This window comes from Triticum aestivum, chromosome 1D, assembly GCF_018294505.1.
Source record: "Triticum aestivum cultivar Chinese Spring chromosome 1D, IWGSC CS RefSeq v2.1, whole genome shotgun sequence".
Classification (NCBI taxonomy): Eukaryota; Viridiplantae; Streptophyta; class Magnoliopsida; order Poales; family Poaceae; genus Triticum; species Triticum aestivum.
The window spans coordinates 437,155,595-437,162,194 of record NC_057796.1 but is presented as its reverse complement, the minus strand read 5'-3'; the positions used below and the strand labels follow the sequence as shown (position 1 = coordinate 437,162,194).

The 6,600-nt window shown below is 44.2% G+C and overlaps 1 long non-coding RNA gene across 1 annotated transcript; it reads left to right on the top strand.

The window, feature by feature from the left end:
* Positions 1–988: 988 nt before the first annotated feature.
* Positions 989–2,156, top strand: LOC123173427 (uncharacterized). Its single transcript, XR_006486200.1, has 3 exons — positions 989–1,111; positions 1,358–1,422; positions 2,058–2,156. It is a non-coding gene; the product is annotated as an uncharacterized lncRNA (long non-coding RNA).
* Positions 2,157–6,600: the final 4,444 nt, after the last annotated feature.

Genomic DNA, 6,600 nt, shown 5'->3' with positions numbered 1-6,600 from the left:
TATTGGCGCATTGCTTAGGAGGTGCGCCATTGTGGTTTTGTAGGTAAGTGCCGCAGCCCGACCGTCCACCATCTCTCTCCTCTCTCTCTCGCACGGAACCCTATCCTCTTCTCCCTTGCCGTCCTCTCTCTTCGGTCCCCTTCGCGCCTCCTCGCGGCAGTCGCAGCCAAGGAGCCCGAGCTCGGCGGCGACGGATCGGAAGGCAGCGGCGGCGCTGGATCTGGCAGTGGTGGAGCCGCCGCCGTCTCCACTCGCCGGGAACCGGCCAGATCCGCCCCACGAGCTTCACAGGTGCCACCCCCTTCGCCACCAGCCACGGTGGCCTCCCCCGCCCCGTATCGGCGTGGATCCAGCCGCCATCTCCCGCAGCAACGGTGGCCTCGCCCTGCTGTGCCCCCGCTCCTCCTCCTCCTCCTCCTCCGCGCCTTCGCCTCGCTCCCCATCCCGGCCGCCGCGAGAGGCGGCCTCGACCTGTCTCCGTCAGGTTCTCTCCGCTCTCACACCCTCCGTGTTCCTCCTCTGGATTCCGTTTCCCGGGGCCTTGCGCTTAGCGAAGCACGGCGCGCGTGCTGGACCGGCGACCGATATCGTACATGTGGCTAGCTCGATAGGACGCGGATCCGTTAGTTGGCTTGAAGAGTTTACAGTTTCATACTCTGTTTTGTTCTGTTCATTTTCAAACGCGAGTTCTTGGAGGATTTTACTTATACTACAGGTTTGAATCGGTTGTTAATTTGGTTGGGTTTCACTAAAGATATTCGCGTCCATTTTAACATATTCGAACTTGCTCAATGTAACCAAGCTCTACTGAAGCATTTAACAGTTCCTGCAAAACTAGAAATACTCTGCTCTGTTCTCTCCATTGTCAAAGTTGAGTTCTTGGGAAGATTTATTTACACAAGCTCGAATTTCCTGTGAATTTGTTTCGATTTCATGGGAATTTCTGTGACAATTAACTTGAATCGTGGATTTTGTTGTGGTGTGGGCGCAGGACCCGAGCATCAAGGAGATGGCGGAGCAGATCGCCAAGGACCCGTCCTTCAGCGAGATGCCCCGTAAATCTACTGTATGATCAATCAAAACACGTTTTGTCCAAAGTCCAAACTTAATGGTAAACAAGAGGCTAATCTTGCTATTTTTGTTTGTTATGCGGTTTGCACTTTCTGTTTCCTTGAACAGTTTACAATTCATCTAATTTACATTTTTATGTTAACTTTAGAAATTAATTTACCTCAAACAAGGTAATTAATATGATAATTATCCCCTGTGTATACCGCAAGTAAGTAACTTACTGTAATTATGTTAAGAAATTAGAATGTTTGTGACCGACTGTTTAATAAGATGCTCTTTTCACAAGGTGTGATATTGTGGCATATTTACCCTGGAGCTAGCATATATATGGAGCTGACTTTGTTCCTGGAGGTGAGCATATATTGTTGATCTTCTGATGTCAATTGCAGCAGTTCCTTGATTCCCAATTTATATAGTGTGGTATAGTTGTTATATTTGGAGGTTTATCCCTGTGAAATAATCACCGCAAGGTGAGTACTTTCCGCAGCTAATGTGTTATGCATAAGCTCAGTGTGTTTGCTCAATTAGCTACTGCTCAATTAAAATTGGTGACCTTCCATTGATGATAGGTTTAGAAATTATGCATTGAGTAACTGGACCTGACCTGGAGTACTTGGTTAATTCAGTGATCTTTTAACAAAATTTTAGTTGAATTATTTGGGGCAATGGAGTACTGAATTTTAACTGAGTAACTTGCACTTGCATATGCACTAGACCACTTGTAAATTCTTTGGCTCCTCTTTAATCTGGTGCAATTACTTAACTAACCGTAATAGCCCTGACACTTGTAAGTAACCATATCATTCAAACATCCAATTAAATCTATTCTACTCCATTTCCTGAGATGAAATTGTGATGATGGGAGTGACATTAAACAGCTTGAACATCTAATTGTGCATGTACTCCATTGTTATATACTGATCCATCTTGTCTTTGCCCCATGTTAACATTCAAATTGTTAATTGCATTCAAAGTGTTAATTGCAGGAGCAGACACAGAGGAGGAATCTGCTACCTCAAAGCAGTTGATCGACGCCGGGAGGGTGGGTACGTGATGTCGGAGGCTGCCGGGAGGGTGGTGACGAGGTACCGAAGAGATGAGTTCTGGCTCTCCTCGATGCCAGGACGAGGCGCTGTTGCCGATCGGACGTGGACTCGATTGATTTTGATTTGAAATATGACGGGTTGTAATGTAAAATGCACTTCAGTTCCAAATTTCCTCCCCTTGCGAGAGGTATTCTTGGACGGAGGGAGTAGAAGATTAGTTATAGGATTTTGTTTTATTTCTGTGCAATTTTCTTTTTATTGGATACTTATAAAGACATGGTAATATTCTTGCTATAATAAAAATGATGGTTCTATTTCATTTTTTGTTTTTAAATTATTTTTCCTTATAGGTTGTTTTTTGTAAATTTGTATTTTTTTTGTTTTCCAAATATACTATTAGTGGCGCATTTCAGCCTTTATTGGTGGCGCACCTAGCTTTTTAGCTAGTGGCGCACCCTAAGGTTACTAGTGGCGCACTTGGCTTTATTACTAGTGGGGCACCTAAGGGTTAGTAATGGCGCACTATTAGGTGCGCCATTACTGTCTGGGATAGCAATGGCGCATCAAATGTGCGCCATTACTAAAACTTACTAATGGCGTGCTACTAATGGCGCACCTAATGTGCGCCATTAGTAGCCAAAATAGGTGCGCCATTAATAACCTGTTTTCTAGTAGTGGCTCATGTATCAACTAGGGCTGTCTATATCTTCCATGCTAGGCGGGTTATTTTCAATAGGAGTGGACTCCGCTCCTCACTCGCGAGAAAATGGCTAGTCACTGGGATGCCGAGTCCCATGCTTTATGCAAACTAAATCAAAATAATTGCAAAGAAAACTCCCCCTGGGACTGTTGTTAGTTGGAGGCACTCGTTGTTTCGAGCAAGCCATGGATTGATGCTTGTTGGTGGAGGGGGAGTATAAACTTTACCATTCTGTTTGGGAACCGCCTATAATGTGTGTAGCATGGAAGATATCGCCATCTCTTGGTTGTTATGTTGACAACGAAAGTATACCTCTCAAAATATTATTTATCGCCAGCTCTACAAATCCCTGCTTCCCTCTGTGAAGGGCCTATCTATTTACTTTCATGTTGAGTCATCACCCTCTTATTAAAAAGCCCAGCTGGAGAGCACTGCTGTCATTTGCATCCATTACTATTAATTTATATTGGGTATGACTGGATCTCTTTTACCATGAATTACAATGTTTAGTCGGTCCTTGATCTTTAAAGGTGCTCTGCATTTATGTTTTGCGGTCTCAGAAAGGGCTAGCGAGATACCATCTTGTTATATCATATCATGATTGTTTTGAGAAAGTGTTGTCATCCGAGATTTATTATTATTGCTCGATAGTTGATTATGCCATTGATATAAGTAAACATGAGACCTAAGTGTTATTGTGAATATGGTTAGCTATAATCTTTGCTGAAAACTTGAATGCTGGCTTTACATATTTACAACAACAAGAGCAAACAGAGTTTGTAAAAGTTTTTCTTTATCACTTTCAGTTTATCAACTGAATTGCTTGAGGACAAAGCAAAGGTTTAAGCTTGGGGGACTTGATACGTCTCCGTCGTATCTACTTTTCCAAACACTTTTGCCTTTGTTTTGGACTCTAACTTGCATGATTTGAATGGAACTAACCCGGGCTGACGCTGTTTTCAGCAGAATTGCCATGGTGTTATTTATGTGCAGAAACAAAAGTTCTCGGAATGACCTGAAATTCCACGGAACTTATTTTTGGAAAATATTAAAAATATTGGCAAAAGAATCAAGGCTAGGGGGCCCACCACCTGTCCATGAGGGTGGGGGCGCGCCCCCTGCCTCGTGGGCCCCTTGTTGCTCCACCGACCTCAACTCTATATATTCATTTTCGGGGAGAAAAAAATCAGAGAGAAGGATTCATCGCGTTTTACGATACGGAACCACCGCCAAGCCCTAAACTCTCTCGGGAGGGCTGATCTGGAGTCCGTTCGGGGCTCCGGAGAGGGGAATCCGCCGCCCTCGTCATCATCAACCATCCTCCATCACCAATTTCATGATGCTCACCGCCGTGCGTGAGTAATTCCATCGTAGGCTTGCTGGACAGTGATGGGTTGGATGAGATTTATCATGTAATCGAGTTAGTTTTGTTAGGGTTTGATCCCTAGTATCCACTATGTTCTGAGATTGATGTTGCTATGACTTTGCTATGCTTAATGCTTGTCACTAGGGCCCGAGAGCCATGATTTCAGATCTGAATCTACTATGTTTTCATGAATATATGTGAGTTCTTGATCCTATCTTGCAAGTCTATAGTCACCTACTATGTGTTATGATCCGGCAACCCCGAAGTGACAATAATCGGGACCACTCCCGGTGATGACCATAGTTTGAGGAGTTCATGTATTCACTATGTGTGAATGCTTTGGTTCGGTACTCTATTAAAAGGAGGCCTTAATATCCCTTAGTTTCTGCTAGGATGCCACTGCCACGGGAGGGTAGGACAAAAGATGTCATGCAAGTTCTTTTCCATAAGCACGTATGACTATATTCGGAATACATGCCTACATTACATTGATGAATTGGAGCTAGTTCTGTGTCGCCCTATGTTTTGACTGTTACATGATGAACCGCATTCGGCATAATTCTCCATCACCGATCCAATACCTACGAGCATTTCACATATTGTTCTTCGCTTATTTACTTTTCTGTTGCTATTGTTGCAATCACTACAAAACCCAAAAATATTACTTTTGCTATCGTTACTGTTACTTCCATATTACTTTGCTACTAAATACTTTGCTGCAGATACTAAGTTATCCAGGTGTGGTTGAATTGACAACTCAACTACTAATACTTGAGAATATTCTTTGGCTCCCCTTGTGTCGAATCAATAAATTTGGGTTGAATACTCTACCCTCGAAAACTGTTGTGATCCCCTATACTTGTGGGTTATCAGTCATTATTGAATAGTAGTGAAGAATAGAAATTCATTTGACTTGCGGTCCAGAAGCGCTTCCGTCGAAGACGAGTAAAGTCATAGGGGTTGTAATCAGTGAAGAATACGTGCTCATGGAAGAAATTGTCGGCTTTGAACTTATATTTCGTTGAGAAGGGATTCTTCGGCTTAGGTTGAGGAGTATCAGTCAGAATCTTCACAGCCTCTTGAATCACAGTCTCAGGATCCGCAGGCAGAGGAATTTCAGGTGCAATGTTATCGGTAGCAGCCTGGGTCTCCATTTCATCAACAACATTCACATCAACACTAGTGGCTAGAACTTCTTCAGGAATGGCAAGCAGAGAAGCTTGAGGTTCTTTAGAGCCCGTGTGAATTTCTTCGGTCTGAACTGGGGATTGAGGAATTTGTTGCAGAGGAGTGAACAGTGGTGAATTGGGGTGATGACTTCCCAGTAGTCATCATTTAGAATAGGAGTGGAACACCCAATATCCACGTCTTCATCTTCTTCATCAATTTCCTCAATGCCTGCCTCTTCAGCTGTGAACTGAGGCATGGGCGATGATACCAATGGAGTTTAAGTGATATTGTCCACTTCAATTTCCTCATCCAACCGCTCTGACGAAGCAGCAGAAGGATCTTCTTCATCTGATCCACTTGGAATTTCATAATCCTCCCCAAAGGGAACAATCTCCTTTGATGGCATGCTTGAAATAGGAATAGCATATATAGGATTGTCATAAGAGCTCGTCAAAGTCTTCATTTTGTTTTGTGCTGAAGACTCTGAGGCGGCAGATGCTTTCCTTTTCATCACAACTGCTCGCTCTACAGCCATGGTTTTCTTCACTTCTGATGCAGAAGGAAGGTTGATGCTTGTTGTTGGTGTAGAAGGAGCAGAGGAAATTGGAGCAGTTTCTTCAGGCACAACTAATGCAGTTGCCCGAGCATTGTCTTCAGGCCCAGCACTAGTGGTTGGCCTATCAGTTTCTTCAGTGGCTGATACGTCTCCAATGTATCTATAATTTATGAAGTATTCATGCTATTATATTATCTGTTTTCAATGTTTATGGGCTTTACTAAACACTTTAATATTAATTTTGGGACGAACCTATTAACCGGAGGCCCAGCCCAATTTGCTGTTTTCTTGCCTATTTCAGTGTTTCGAAGAAAAGGAATATCAAACGGAGTCCAAACGTAATGAATCCTTCGGGAGAGTTATTTTTGGAACGGAAGCAATCTAGGAGACTTGGAGTAGACGTCAAGGAAGCTTCGAGGAAGCCATGAGGCAGGGAGGCGCGCCCCACCCCCCTGGGCGCGCCCCCACCCTCATGGGCCCCTCGTGGCTCCCCTGACCGACTTCTTTCGCCTATATATATCCATATACCCTAAAAACATCGGGGAGCACAATAGATTGGGAGTTCCGCCGCCACAAGCCTCTGTAGCCACGAAAAACCAAATGGGACCTTGTTCTGGCACCCTGCCGGAGGGGGGATCCCTCACCGGTGGCCATCTTCATCATCCCGGCGCTCTCCATGACGAGGAGGGAG